The sequence below is a fragment of the Portunus trituberculatus genome, chromosome 50 (assembly GCF_017591435.1).
Source record: "Portunus trituberculatus isolate SZX2019 chromosome 50, ASM1759143v1, whole genome shotgun sequence".
NCBI classification, from domain to species: Eukaryota; Metazoa; Arthropoda; class Malacostraca; order Decapoda; family Portunidae; genus Portunus; species Portunus trituberculatus.
In genome coordinates this window covers 6,557,520-6,565,019 of record NC_059304.1, presented here as the reverse complement: position 1 = coordinate 6,565,019, position 7,500 = coordinate 6,557,520, and the positions used below count along the sequence as shown (strand labels likewise).

At 48.9% G+C, this 7,500-nt stretch overlaps 1 protein-coding gene across 5 annotated transcripts in view; it reads right to left on the bottom strand.

Annotated features, from left to right (window-relative positions):
• LOC123499620 (colorectal mutant cancer protein-like) overlaps positions 1-7,500 on the bottom strand; it is a 68,281-nt gene that overhangs the window by 43,273 nt on the left and 17,508 nt on the right. The window contains exon 1 of one of the 5 annotated variants that reach the window (XM_045247909.1): positions 6,090-6,185. The exons of 1 other annotated variant lie outside the window; for it this stretch is intronic. The gene's annotated coding sequence lies outside the window, so the exon portion shown is untranslated. Of the gene's footprint in view, positions 1-6,089; positions 6,186-7,500 lie in introns of those variants that run through there. 3 more of the 5 variants (XM_045247910.1, XM_045247912.1, XM_045247911.1) reach the window with 3 other exon arrangements.

Genomic DNA, 7,500 nt, shown 5'->3' with positions numbered 1-7,500 from the left:
GTGTGTGTGTGTGTGTTTTGGAGGGGATATATCACCAGTACTTAGTGAGCTCACAGTACGCACACTTGAGATGAAGTAATATGGTAAACAAACACGAAGGGCCAAGGAGAGAGAGAGAGAGAGAGAGAGAGAGAGAGAGAGAGAGAGAGAGAGAGAGAGAGAGATTCCAATTAGATATACGGACACGGTATATTGATCGCCACAAGACAATGTCAACAATACCTTTTCGTCAGACCCGCTTTGTTTTAACACTCCGACGCCACCGCTGCTGCCTCCAACACCACCAGCGTCACCACCACCACCACCACTACTACCGCCGCTAATACCACCACCGCCACCGCCATCAACAACAACAAACAACAAAGCCGTTTTACATCTCACCGACGTCAATATACTTCCCACGCGTCTCTCTCTCTCTCTCTCTCTCTCTCTCTCTCTCTCTCTCTCTCTCTCTCTCAGCGTCACAGCCAAGCATAGAACAGACGCACGTGAGGCAACTGTCATGGTGTTGTAAATGTTTCTATCAACCCGATACTTCCCCTCTCTCGTACCTTGCAACACCAGGCACTGAGGAGGAGGAGGAGGACGACGAGGGTAGGACATGAAGGGAAGTTAAGAGGAAAGGAAGGAAAAGAAAAGGGAGTGGGGCATAGCGAGGACCTGCAGCATGTGAGAATAGAGATGCGTAACACCTGAAACACGACCTCACACAAACACGGTGGTGACTTTTATGAAGCTATAAATAAATTTGCAATAGTGCACGACAGGGGAGGCGCCGGACCTGATAAGGGGAAAAAGAAAGGTGAAGGGAGAGGAAACAGAGAGAGAAAAAGAGGACTAGGGATAGGTCAGGGTAAGCGGAAGGTCTCTCTCTCTCTCTCTCTCTCTCTCTCTCTCTCTCTCTCTCTCTCTCTCTCTCTCTCTCTCTCTTTCATTTCGTGCATAATTTTTCTTTCTGGCAAAAGGAAAGAAACAAAAGGAATAGGACGCTGAAAGAGATCGCAATGTCATTTGCTTTTATTCTCTTTCTTTTATGTTTGGAAGGAAAAATATGCAAGAAATATTATTTTACGCTCTCTCTCTCTCTCTCTCTCTCTCTCTCTCTCTCTCTCTCTCTCTCTCTCCCTCCCTTTTACTTTATCTCCTGACTGACACGAAAAATATAAAACTATACCAATCTCTTCGGGTTCCCTCTCCTCTCCTCTCCCCTCTCGCCGCTTCCTCCTTCCCTGGAAACACTCCCCGCTAGTAATGACGCCTGTCCCTCCTGGCCCTCAGTCTCTACTCAGTCAGGGGGGATGGGAGGTGAGTGGCCCCCAAAATGTCATGCGGCAGACAGACATCTTATCAGTGGCCGCTCCATTGCCGCACTTCAGGCAAACTAAATGGAGCATAACATGAATCGCGCGCAGTCTTATCTTGTTCCAGTCTTTTCCTTACTTTGAAAATTGTGAATAAAAACATGGAATTTTAGGCAAGGCGGCATGTTATAATTAAGCAGAATACATGAAAATGGGTAACAGCCAAACGTGAAAGGCAGCCAAGTCACAAATTGCCATGAACTGCATTGAACTGCTGCCGAATGAGAAGCTGGTCCCTTTTGAAACAGTCTTAGAGCAGCGCCTTGAATTATGCAGCCAGATAAGATAGAAGTTTGTAAAGCCGTAAGCATAGAAACCACTCCAGCCAACAGCGTGGGCAGAGGAGGAAATGGAGGAAGGCGGTGCGAGGCGGTAGTGGCGTGAAGAAAGTGTGGAGGAGAGGTTTAGTGTTGCTGTGAGGCCAGAGGGAGCCTGAGCACCAGTAATCCCAGAACAAGATGCCTCCACAGCCTCTGTCACGCCTCCTTGTGACGTCCATCCGACCTGCCACTCGCCTGCCATCCCTCCATTGACAAGTTACTTCGACTTCAAAGCGATTTCGTGCACACAGCACTATTCATCTTCTTTATTTACCCAATTAAGTTATGTAGAATCCCTTTGCAGGGTAGGCATATCCTGAATGGCTTTATCTGACTCCTCAGCTCGCCTCCTCCACCAAAGTATTCATTCCTACTTTGCTTTTTTAATTGAATGTTTTCTTTATTCATTTAATCTTTATCTGCAATAATTGGAGCATATTCAGATTCTAAATTACTTCCTCCACGATCTTAATTTTCATCGTGCACAATTCTTTCTTGACATCATTAATTCCACGCCCTCTCAACATTCTCTTTAACAGCCTATGTTATCCTCTACTCGCTTTTGTCATTAATACTTGCTGCATGTAAAACTCCTAAATTAATTTACTACACGTCTCATCTTTCTTACAGCACTCACTTGCTTCATTTGTCTAGTGTCTTCTTTACTATCACTCGCCGTCCCGTCCCTCGCCTCGCCTCGCCGCACCCCGCCCCGCCTCCCTCCCATATGGTACTCACATTGTCCAACGAGGATGCAATTTTGCAGACATGTGGTACCCCTTTTCACGTTCCTCGACTCCCTTCTTCACATCACACTGTTATGAGCTGGTTTTTGCCCTGGGATGACTCACACTCCCCAAATGGACACGCCCCACTACCCGACCACACACACACACACACACACACACACACACACACACACACACACACCGACACACACACCGACACACACACGCACACATACTGCCTCCTGCCGTAGTATTCCGTTTCAGCTTAACCGCATTGCTTACATCATCGCGTTTATGTGGCTGTAAACAGTGACCCTTTCACTACGCACTATTCTACATACTATATCACGCATTTATCAAGTCTGAACACAGTAATCTCTGACCGCAGCCTGATTATATAGCCATCCATAAACCACCTTTAAATTCGTATAAGCAAATTGAAGTGATAAAGTCTTGCTCTTTGCTTCCCTCTCCTCGTGACTGTTCCCCTTGTTCCTTCCCGACTTCCTCCACTGTATACCCTTTCCTTTTCTTCCCTTGCCTCGTTTTTCCTCACTGCCTTTCTCAGTCCATCCATCTTTTCTTTCTCCTCTCCTTTCCTCGCAGCGTCATTCAGTTTCTCTCTCCCGTTCCCTCACAACCTCTTTAATTTCTCCCTTCCTCCTACTTCTCCTTCCTCACCCACTCTAATCCCCTACCTCCCCTCCCTTGTCCTCCACCTGCCCACACACAGCTGCTGCCACCTCAAACGAGACTCACCCAACCAACATTAGCTTCTGCATCCACATCGCGTTTCCTTCACCCCGCCGCACATATCACACTCACCCCCTGCCGCCCTGTCATCCCCTTTTTCACGTCCATTCCATAACACTCCCTTCCCTTCACCCCATTAAGCAGCATTCCCCTTTACCGACCAAGCAGTCTTCCCCTTTGCCCTCTCCTTCCCCCCTTAATGCCGCCAGACCACGAGCTCCCAAACCACATTAATAGTCTCTCCTCCCACACCTTCCCTCTTCCTGACCCGCAGCTCCCCTAACTCCCTGCCGCCACCTGCTCCCGCCCACGAGGATATAAATGATAAGCCCTTGATTGGGATGGGTCATTGTGACGCCTGGCAGTGAAGAACTTCCGTTATAGGAGTGTTTCTCTTCTTAGTCTTGTATGTTTCTTTATTCATCACAGAGGAACACGCGAGTCTCTGTGTGTCCTTGCGTTCGTGTGGTCGTAGTTCCCCAAGTCGTGGCATTTATCAGTCTGTATTGGTGTATGTTTTGTCTTCCTCGTATGTCGTCGTTCTCTCGTTTATATCCGTCAGTGTCAACATCTGTCCTTATGTCTTCCAATTTCTCCCAGATGTTCTTTGAGAGTCTTTTCCTTTCTTTTATCGAGCGCTGTAAATTTTATCCATTCTCTCTCTCTCTCTCTCTCTCTCTCTCTTCCTCACTTCTGTTCATATCCCTCGTTCTTTATCCTCCCTTCCTACTCTCCTTCGCGCTGCTATAAATATCCTTAACGTGCGATCAATAACTCCCAGAAAAGCGCACCACATCAACACAGGAAGTGCTTGGTGGAGTATGGGTACAAATTCACAAGCACGACAGCTAACCACTACTTAAAATAAGCGTAAGAAAGGATGAACGTCCAATTACTACTCGTATAATTTCCTACAAATAAGGTAATTTTGACATGACAACTTACGTGACGCAATTACCTTACTCCAATTGCTTTTTTACGACATATGAAGTGAAGAAAGTGTTGAGAGGCAAATGGAGGAACTGCAGGGACAAAGGGGAACTGAGGGAGACGCTGAAGAAGCCACAAGGACAAGGGGTTAGTGACGTGGTGGTAATAACGAGAGGGAGCTCAAGATCTGAAGGGGTTGTGCGGTACTGCAGGGAATAAGAAGGGAAAGGACTGCTGAAGGGACACAAGGAGCTAGTGACGTGGTGCTAAAGGAAAGATAGGATGGTGAGATCCAAAAGGGAATGTCAAGCTGAAGGAACATGAAGAAATATTAGGGCAAGGAAGAGGATGAGACTAGATGGGAAGAAAGAGGAAGGGATGGGATGGGAAGAGCGAAGAGGGAAGGGATGGGAAGGGAGGAGCTAAGGACTGAAACCAGCACACCTGGCAACCGCCTTAACTAAGGTTGAAGTATGCCTGACACTCTCTCTCTCTCTCTCTCTCTCTCTCTCCGTCTTGCCGTGCATTAAGGAACATCTGTGGTTTATGATACAAGAATAATCGACTTGCCTCCACCACCACCACTGCAACCATCGCCATAAAGAAGCTTCACAAAGAAAGACAGGCGACATCGCACTTAGATACGTACAGCGTAAAAATTCCTGACTTTCTCTAACCTTAATATAAACTTGGAGTGCGTGTTCTTGACACATGATGAATTAGTCATTATCATCACTTATCATTCTCAACCCATCACCCACTTCCTCATTACCTGCTCAATGGAGATTAACAAGTATACAAAAACACACCACAAGTGGATCATACAACTTCAAACACAAAACTGGCTTAGCAAAAATACTCAACCTTGTGTAGTTATTCGATTTGGACACTTAAAAAAAAATACGAACAGGATCCTGTAAGTGTATGAATGTCTGGTGCTTATTTCGGGCAATAATTAGTTTTGAGAACAGCCATTAGAACTATTTTGGCGGGCAGCTGTTGTGCGTTAATCATCAGTAAATAAGTGTGTGCCTCCCTCGTACCCAAGGCTCACCAGGACCCCGCGGCTCTTCCAGTAACAGGTTTTGTGCGTACAGGTCTGAGTGAGCAGCGCCGCCGAGGACGTCCCCGCGACCTCCACGTGGGCAAGTATTGCATTAGAACGATTGGTAAGTTAAAGGGAGAAAGATATAAATGTAACATGGCAACAACGACGATACTCATAGCAACAGAAGCAGTACTCTCTCTATCTCTCTCTCTCTCCACACACACACACACACACACACACACACAAAACACACACGTTTGAGATACGTTGCTACTATTTTTCACCACGTTTCATATATCGCCTTACTCACTTGTTCTCCCCAGTCCAATATTTTACCTTGACCTTCCCCCCACGAAAATAAAAAAGAAAAAAATAATCAGCACGTACACACCGCCTCCAGTCCCCAGGCACCGCGGCTCACCAGGGCACCGAAACGCCACCGTCAGTGTGAGCGTTCCTCCCTACGCACCACGACCCCGGAACACGGACGGGGCTAGCATTGAGCCGTCCTTGATGCCGAGTGTGGAGGCGGCCGCTATACCGAGGTCAGCACACTCACTCCCTCTCCCAGCCAGGCACTCCAGTCTCCCAGCGTCTTCCTCGCACGCAGGTCGGCCGCCACACGCCACTAAGGAAGCATCACAGCCTGCTTTGTTCATCCTGGGTCTGCTCCTGAAGCGGATTGTGCTTCCATCGAGGGCGTGGATAGGCGGCAGGCGGGGAGGTGGGCGGGTCCTTCCCCTCACCACCAGTGCGGCAGGAGCAGCGTAGGATCAACCCGGTTCTCTCTCCCCTCACAAACACTTCCCTCACAAGGATGCACACCATCCGACCTCCCTCGCGTCTTAGCGCCCTGCGTGGCGATCCTAGGTCCTCCGGGCAAGATCAGTCAATCACACAACCCTCCCAGATCCCTGCAAATCCCCCGGGAGCAGGGATTGATCAGTACCACGAGGATGGGAAGGGCGATGCGTGTCCCCTCCGAGCGCCGCTGGATGACTGAGGTGGCCGAGGGAGGGGAAACTCAGCCAAACTGACGGACAACCCGGGACCGGGAGGAGCACGTTGCCCGGCTCCTCCCCTCTCTCCTCCAACCCCCTCAGTCTCCTCCCCTCGCCAGCCTCCCCTCACACCGACGCATTCCAACCTCATACTTATTTTTCACACCTCGAAATTGAGACAAATAGGGCAATAAACCGGCTGGTCCCCTCTATATGTGTGCACAGATCCGAAAATAAATAGGGACACTGAGGCAGGATTTATGGTTTCCGACATGCAGAGTGAAAGGAAACATCCACCGCTTCACTTTTAATTAGAGAAGCTTCAAAATGACCCTCAACCTCCACGGGTGAAAAAAATTCAGCTAGGAACGGTTCCTTTGACGTCAGTAAATATTTCATGCACCACAAACAAATCTCATAATCGATGCGGTACTACACGGAGATGCAAGTGTCGGGCGTGCATATTATATCAAGAATATGATTAAACTTCTGCCAGTACTTAATGACACGAATAATTTATGAGGAAGAGGGAGAGAGCGTCAGTCAGTGGATGGCGAATGTTCCTGCGCCTGCCAAGTGAGTCACTCCTGAGGTGGATCAGCTTACCTGCCGCCCTTGTCACGCACCTCATCACCCGCACATGAGGAATGAGACACTTGTGAGGATATGTGATGCAGACTCCAGCATGGGCGTGAAGGGTAGTTCGTGCGGCTGGCAGCGGGAAGGCCCATCAAGCCCTCCCTCTCCGTCGGTCGCCCCGTCCCCTCTCATCCACGAGGTGCCAGATGACCGACGATCCCCTCTGATTTTATCGCTGATCAAATCCCGTCTACGATATGATGTTATTGCTGTAGGGTGTAGATACTGTTGCTGGGGGAGAAGACACTTCAGCATCCCCTGCGTCCCGTCTGCCGCGAAAAAAAAAAAAATTCTGAACCCCAGAGCGCTCACAGGGGTTTTACACACGAAAAAATCCAACATTGCCAGAGGATTTCAGGCGTAGCGAGGACTTAAGGGAAGAATTTGCACGGACCACCAGTTCAGGGGGAGGAAGAGGGGGGAAGGTTACCAGGCAAGGGCGAATATGGCAAATTCTTTCCCTCCCCATCCTCCCTCCCCCGCTGAGTTCTCCCCCCTAATGGTCGCGGGCCGTATAAGGGCAAGGTGGTACTGTCATACTAGTGAGTGGGTCGGCTCCTGGCGGGGGTGGGGAGGGATGCAGGGTCGTCAGAGTGCCAGCCTTCTCCGGGACGCGACCCTCTTCACTCTCTTATTGGTACAGCAAAGGTGAGGTCAAATATTAGCATCTCTGAGAGGGGAAAAAATTGTGAATCCTAAAAACTAATATCTTTTATGAGC